A 6,812-nucleotide genomic window follows, 5' to 3' on the forward strand; every position below is an offset into this window, starting at 1 on the left:
AGCATTTCTCTGGATTACTCTGCCACCTCTGTTGAACTAGAACATCAACCATATAAATCTTCTGTAAACTTTTGGCCTCATTTCAGCCAGTTTATGTGTTATCTGAAGTACACTCAGCAGTAAAGTGCACTGGAAGCTGTTCTTTCAGATTTTCTATTTGTGCAATGCAAGGTGATGCGAATTTGAATTCATATCAGTGACATCATCATGTTTGCCACAGATAATTATGTGCAGATGTATTATGTCTTCCTCTAGAACATATCTATGGATGGTCTGCAAACAACATTGAAGTTTACGTCTTAAAGGTAAGTTTTTTTAAAAATGTAGCCCTATACATATGGGCTCTACATTTTGCTTACTTAATTCAACTGTCAAATTCAAACGTCTTGAGTTCTCCCAGATGAAACCATCTCTCCAAATTGCCTCATACTGTGATATTAAGTCACAATGTTGATTTTCCTAGCTAGCCAACTGTGCTGCTTGATTAGGGTGCCTTTCCAAATCACCTTCAATAGCATCGTTGTAACATATAGGTTGAAGTTTAGCCATACGGTCCGAACACAGAAACGAAGCATACCACTAATTGTCTGAACACACAGAGAACCACAGCACACAGGCAGTGAGCTCAAACACGCAGAGATAATAAGACATGTCCTACTTTGTAGGAAGAGTATTTTTATACATACATCCATATATATATAAAATTTAGACATATATCATGAACAGTAGTGTTCTGTTGCTGGGGAGAGATGTTCCGAGTTTAAAATCCACCTGCATTGCTCACTAATCTACTTGACCTGGGCCGTCCTGGGAAATGCAGTGCTGCAGCACTGAAGGAAGGACGGACACATGGCAGAGGTTTTTCCTTCTGGTGGAACTTTTCCAAAGGGTGCAGTTTCCTTCTTCTTAGAGTTTCAACTAAATCAGCACTGCCAGTTTGCAAATAATCATTGCATTTTCCTGTACTCATAGCAGACCAAATCCTGCAACCCCTTGCAAAGCACAGTCTGCACTTACTTGTAAACACACCTTGGAAGTGGATGGGTTATTCAACAAGGAAAAAATAACCCTCAAGCAGAAGGTTTCCTTTCCTTCTTTATACATAGACAACCATCTATTTTCTTCCAATATGTAAGATCAAGAGCTTGCACTCCAGTCAATCTCTTTGATAGGATAACATAGCAAACAGGTAGACATGTCAGAAGCAGCTGTTACTTCAGTTAAATTAATGGTAGATTTATAAAGAACACGGAGCTGTATGAACCACTGAGGTACATAGATCAAAAAATGCATTAAGCCAAGTAGATACCAGTCTAGTTTCAGGGATGATTTGTGTGCACTACACAATTAGCTTTGAGATTAATAAAATATGTATTACTTACTTATATTGGTTATGGTTATCAAAGAAGTCTGAGGGTGTTTCAATGATATTTGGTGCCAGTGAGACTCGGTGTCAGTAAATGCCTATGAAAAGATTTTAATGACTTCTGAATTTGAAATAGTGTCCAGAGGTATTAGTCAACGTCAAGGACCATTTCTTGTTAAGTATTTCTAAAGCTCCCTGGTAACGATACTGAAAATATCTCCTTAACATCACTTATTTTTTACTATGGCAACATAAACTGTTCTTCCCCAGATGAGAAAGAGTTAATCAGAGTTTTAACGTCAAAGAGTTAATCTTAGAGCCCTTCTTTAGACTCCTTCACTACAAACTTGTACTGGAAAGGGACATGAAGTGCTTGACATACCTCTCAAAATCAGATCCTGAGGACAAATATGGGGTTGCACTTCAGGCACTTGTTTTGGAAATCGCTCTATATTCAGCAAAGATTTTTTTCCCCCCTCTTTTAACACTGATGTCCTTGTCTGGACTAAGCTGAACACAGTAAAAATATCCCAATTACAGATTCTCCAGGTAACTCCCTCTCTGTTTTCCCTTTGCTGTTAGACACAGGCTGAAGTACAATAGGGAATAAGAGGCAATCCAGGCTGGAAAGTTTGGCCTTTAGATTGAGTTTTGTTTACCTGCAAGGCTGCCAACTGTCCCGCATTCAAAGGGCTGTGGGAACCACTGAGACTTGGAGGCTAGAAATCTTGGATACTCTTTTACCAGGAAAATAGGCAGCATCGCATACAGACCACAGTTGCATGGGAAGTTTGCTCTGGCCTTCAGTCTTCTGGGACAGGCACAGAAAGGATTTTGGATGTGGCCCTGAGAAAAGAGAAAGCCCAGCAGGAAGGGACAAGGGATCCCCTGTCCAGGTAAGAAGGAAACTTTTGTTCAGTTTTGTGGGAGGGAAAAAAAAAGAAAAAAAAAAATCTTTTTCTTCTCCTTATTGCCCTGGAGGTGGAGAAACCAGGATTTCTCTACTCTTTCCTTGGATATTTTTTTCAGATAAACAACCCATCTTTCTTCTTCTTGCAGGCCCATTGTTCATCTTCATTTAGTGAAGCAGGAGTTCAAAGTGTGCTATGGGTTTCAGAGGGAAGAGAAGTGGAAGAAATCCTTCCGGGAAAAAAAAAAAAAAAGAAATCATAGGACTTCATCCAAGGAGTTCCATGAATCCAACATGCGTGTGATGATCTGAGTTCTGCAGCAGCCCATCTGAAGAGTATCAAAATGAAATTTTTTCCAGGAAAATCTCCACGCTACCAGTATGGAACTTGAAGGTAGGATGCACTGGATATATTTGATCAGTTAATTACTTGCGATTCAATCCCAGTTTCTTTCAAAAGTAACTAATGTGGAGTACACATGAAACCATATTTCTTTCCTGCCATGGCACATGCTCAGCAAGTTTTTCCTTCAGTCACTTCATTACCCTTTCTCTGCTTTTCCAGTCGACACAAGCCAGGAAAGCCTTGTTGAATGTGACTAACATTTAAAATTTAGCTGTTTCACCAGATCCGTAGCTGTAAGCAGGATTTCAGTTCAGTTAATAATAGACTTCTTCCCAGTGACTTGTTTCCACATCCTAATTCAAATTTTAACCCTGTAATAGTGATGCTGTGGTTTTTCTGGCTGATTTTTGGTTTTTGCGTTAATATATCTGTTCAAAGAGAATAGATGTAATCTACAGATCCAAAGTGGGATTACTGGAAAAAGTCACACACATCCTTGTAACTCAGCTCATCCTCCCAGTCTCTCATTTCTTTTTGACATCAGCAAAGCCTGTACTTTAATATTATTTGTTATATTTAGGGCAGTTGACCTACCCGGTCAGAATCGGGGATTAGGAATTCATTTCATAAGGCATTATGCAAAAATACAACAAAAAATTGACCCTGGCTCAAACTCTGTAAGTCCACTTGAATGAAATTGTAAAATCAGGACTAGAATCTGAAGGGAACTAAGAACAATTGGTGCTAGCAGGCATTTGGGGATTTTTCATTATTTTATTTTTCCTGCATGAGACTGAAGTGTTGAGATAGTGGATGGCTCTTTTGCGAATTCTGATATTTTGTACCAAACAAGATTACTCAGGAGCAGTAAGAATGACCCCAGCTGCTGTCTGCTGCTAGAAACCTTTTAAATGGATAAGGACACGGAGTCACTCAGTAATTACAAGGAAGGAATTCCTGCTGTGAAAATTTTTGTCTTAGTTATATGTGTGGGAAAATGAAAAGTGTGTGTAAAAAAAAATAAGCATTGCTTCATAACTGGAAAAAACCTGAAGTTCATTCAAAAATGAATAATGTAGCCAGCATGGTATGAAATTCAACTGTTTTAAAATAATATCTAATTGCATCAATCTTTTAAAAGAAGAATGTGAGAATAATAATTTTTCCTTGCATTATAGAGCTTTCTGTGTGTATTTTGAAAACATTTTTTTTATCTGGTTTGCTTGCACAGTTTCAGCTTTAAAGGTTGTCTTGTTTTATCAAGATACCATTTTGTGGCAGCTTTTTTAGTATTCTCAGTGGTACTAACAGCGTGCAGTGGGTGATCTTTCTCGAGAAACAGGAGTGGTGTGTACAAACAACCCCAAAATAATTGATATTCCTTTTGCATTTTAATTTAGCACTGTTTAACTGATATACTTTGCATATGTGTTTAGAACACAAAGAACAGCTCTGGCCTTCTGAGTAGATTCTGTCACTGAGTTTCAGGAAGTAAAACAACTCCCTAAACCTCAGGAAGAGAGGACAACTGATTGCAATAAATGCTGCAAAAAATGAAATTGTGATTTAAAAATGCAGTGATACAGAGAATGACAATAAGACTAAAACATCTCTGAGATGTTAAAGAGCCCAGATTGCCTGTCGATAGCTGCATACATGAAAGATGATGAAGTTCATCCTACAGGAACCAAATATAAAGGTGCTGAAATGTTCTGCATTGGTGGAAACAATCACCCTTTGAGAAGGCAGCACTTCCTCACGCTCTCAAGAGGTCGCCAGGGATGGAACTGGTGGCTGCAGAGCAGCCGTGCACTTCACAGCGGTCCAGAAGGACATCGACACGAGGGCATCTGTGTAAGTAGTAACAGATCTCACGTTTCTCAGCAGTATTTCCAGCTGTGAAACATACTTTTTTCTTCTATAAATTCACCTGCAGCGGCATCATCTTACAGCCAGTTCTTCCCATCCAGTACCAACAGAATTGGCTGCAAGAAGGAGCAAGGATGAAAACAAAATGGAGAAGATGATGTCCCAGGGCATATTGCACTGCCTGTTAGTTGTTCTTTTAACTTCGAAGAGACAAAGTTGGGAGTAAATGCTTTACAGTGCTGGAAAAGTTACCAAAATAACAGTATGGAGACTATACCATAATTACAGATCTCCTGGTGGACCTAACTTTTGAAGAAAGGATGTCGGTGCTGAATTGAGACTGGAAATCTTGGTTCTGTTCCTAAAGCCAGCAAGGGCTCTGCGATTCACAGGAAAAAACCTCTGCCTCTCTCTGTTCAGCTCCCCAGGCATAAGAGTCTTTGGAGTAGGAGTGACCTTCCATGTTTTGTTTTGTTGGGGTTGTTTGGTGGTGGTGGTGATGGTGGGTTTTTTTGGGGAGGACGGGGTGAGGGTGTTTGTTTGTTTGTTTGCTTAAGGGAGGCTGCCCCTTGCTTGAGCCCGTTGTGACAGCAATACGGAATAGTTTGCTCCAGAGCAGCGTGTAGACTCTGGTCCTTGTGCTTCCCTGTTCTTAAGACATTTTGAACATTCTGCTTTTTTTCAAAGGATATTTTTTCTTTGAGATGAAGTCATTTGCTTGATGTTTAAGAGTATTTCATACCCTCTGTTTTCTCTCCAGAAAAGCTTTCAGTAAGAGTCGTGATATAAATATGTTTTGTAAATGAAACATAGGCCTGGACCAATACCCTTCTTGCTGCAGGATACTGTAATAACTGAAAGTTATTCTCATAATTGTTATAAGGACAGGTTTGGTTTTTTTTTTTTTTTTTTTTTTTTTTTTTTCATTTATGCAAGTGAAATGTGGTGGTGTCATCTGATGATATGAGTTGACTCTGAGCTTTCTGTATTTGTGGTGAAACATGAATATTCCTAAAGCATCCTACAGTCAGCAGTTTCAGAGGACTGGTTAGTTGCAAAATAGCCTCCACATTATAATTCAGTGACACATAAATCTGCTGCTCCTTAACTTCCAGCACTGGCCTTTCCAAATCCAAAGTTAAATGGATTCTACCCCAAGAGCTGAATCGTCACCTAAACTGTAGCGCTTGAGAGATCTGCTGTTACTGAGGAAACTGGTCTCCTACATATTTTTATTGAATAATTTCCCAAGGACGTATCTTCAGTGTAGGGGTAATACACTATATTGCAACGTTGTAGCTTCTGGGTAGTCTAATAGAGATGTAATCTTATTTTAGCAGAAATCTGGATGCTCATAGACTTACTCATACAGAGCAGTAATTTGCTGTACAAATATTACCCTTGAAATCGACAGGAAACCTTGTGCAGGTATTGTTTAGTATATGGAAGTATATTCACACCTTGTTAGCTTACGCGAATGACTTCAGCAGAGTTACTTCTTCCATTACAGTAAACCTCAGGCCCTTTTCTGGTGAGCAACATTTTCTTCGTTTAATAGAAAAAGAAGAAAACGGCACTTGAGGGTGGCGTTTTTCTACTACATTTCAGGTCTCCTTAACCCATGAAGTCCTGCATGTTCAAAGGATCTTATTCACAATAACTTAATCTATAGTTATTCATGCTCGCAGTGAACTCCTTGATACATACAACACTACTCCTGCACCCCCATAGTGAGCTGTTAGCCTATTTTTTGTCTTGGATCATTTTGGATAGGAAGGAAAACAGCAAATCATGTATATTACGTAGAGTGACCCTGTTCTACCCATCTCCCGCTTCCCTGAGCACACTGGAAACCAGCAGCAGACACCAGATCCCCTGCTCATGTTCTCACCAGCTTCCTCTTGATCTTCCATAATTGCTATTTTCTTCCTGCAACTTGCACAGATTTATATGGATATGCGGTACGCTTTGCTGCTGAACAAGATCGAAATATGCATCTCTGACAGACGTGACTGCAACTTGCACTGGTTTTCATTTGCAGTAGAGTATGAAAACTGGGGCAGTGACAAGTATTCACCTTGGCAGGTGCAGTGAAGATCGCCCTTCACTCTGTTGCTTCCCCTACACTCAGCACAGGCGCTGCAAACGTGAGTGGCTTTTCTTTAGCATCGCTATTGTACTGTGCGACACAGCTGTGATGTTCAAATGTTATCACAAGTACCATTCTTGCCATACCTGCACTAGCCACTCATATCAAAGAGGCTTTTCAACACAGCTCTGCAAACAATCTCAAATGGGACCTTTCTCTGACCTGTGACAAG

At 39.7% G+C, this 6,812-nt stretch overlaps 1 long non-coding RNA gene across 1 annotated transcript; it reads left to right on the forward strand.

Annotated features, from left to right (window-relative positions):
* Nucleotides 1-253: 253 nt before the first annotated feature.
* Nucleotides 254-2,648, forward strand: LOC135994578 (uncharacterized). Its single transcript, XR_010607015.1, has 3 exons — nt 254-305; nt 2,114-2,262; nt 2,426-2,648. It is a non-coding gene; the product is annotated as an uncharacterized LOC135994578 (long non-coding RNA).
* The last annotated feature ends 4,164 nt before the right edge of the window (nt 2,649-6,812 follow it).

This window comes from Caloenas nicobarica, chromosome 14, assembly GCF_036013445.1.
Source record: "Caloenas nicobarica isolate bCalNic1 chromosome 14, bCalNic1.hap1, whole genome shotgun sequence".
NCBI lineage: Eukaryota > Metazoa > Chordata > Aves > Columbiformes > Columbidae > Caloenas > Caloenas nicobarica.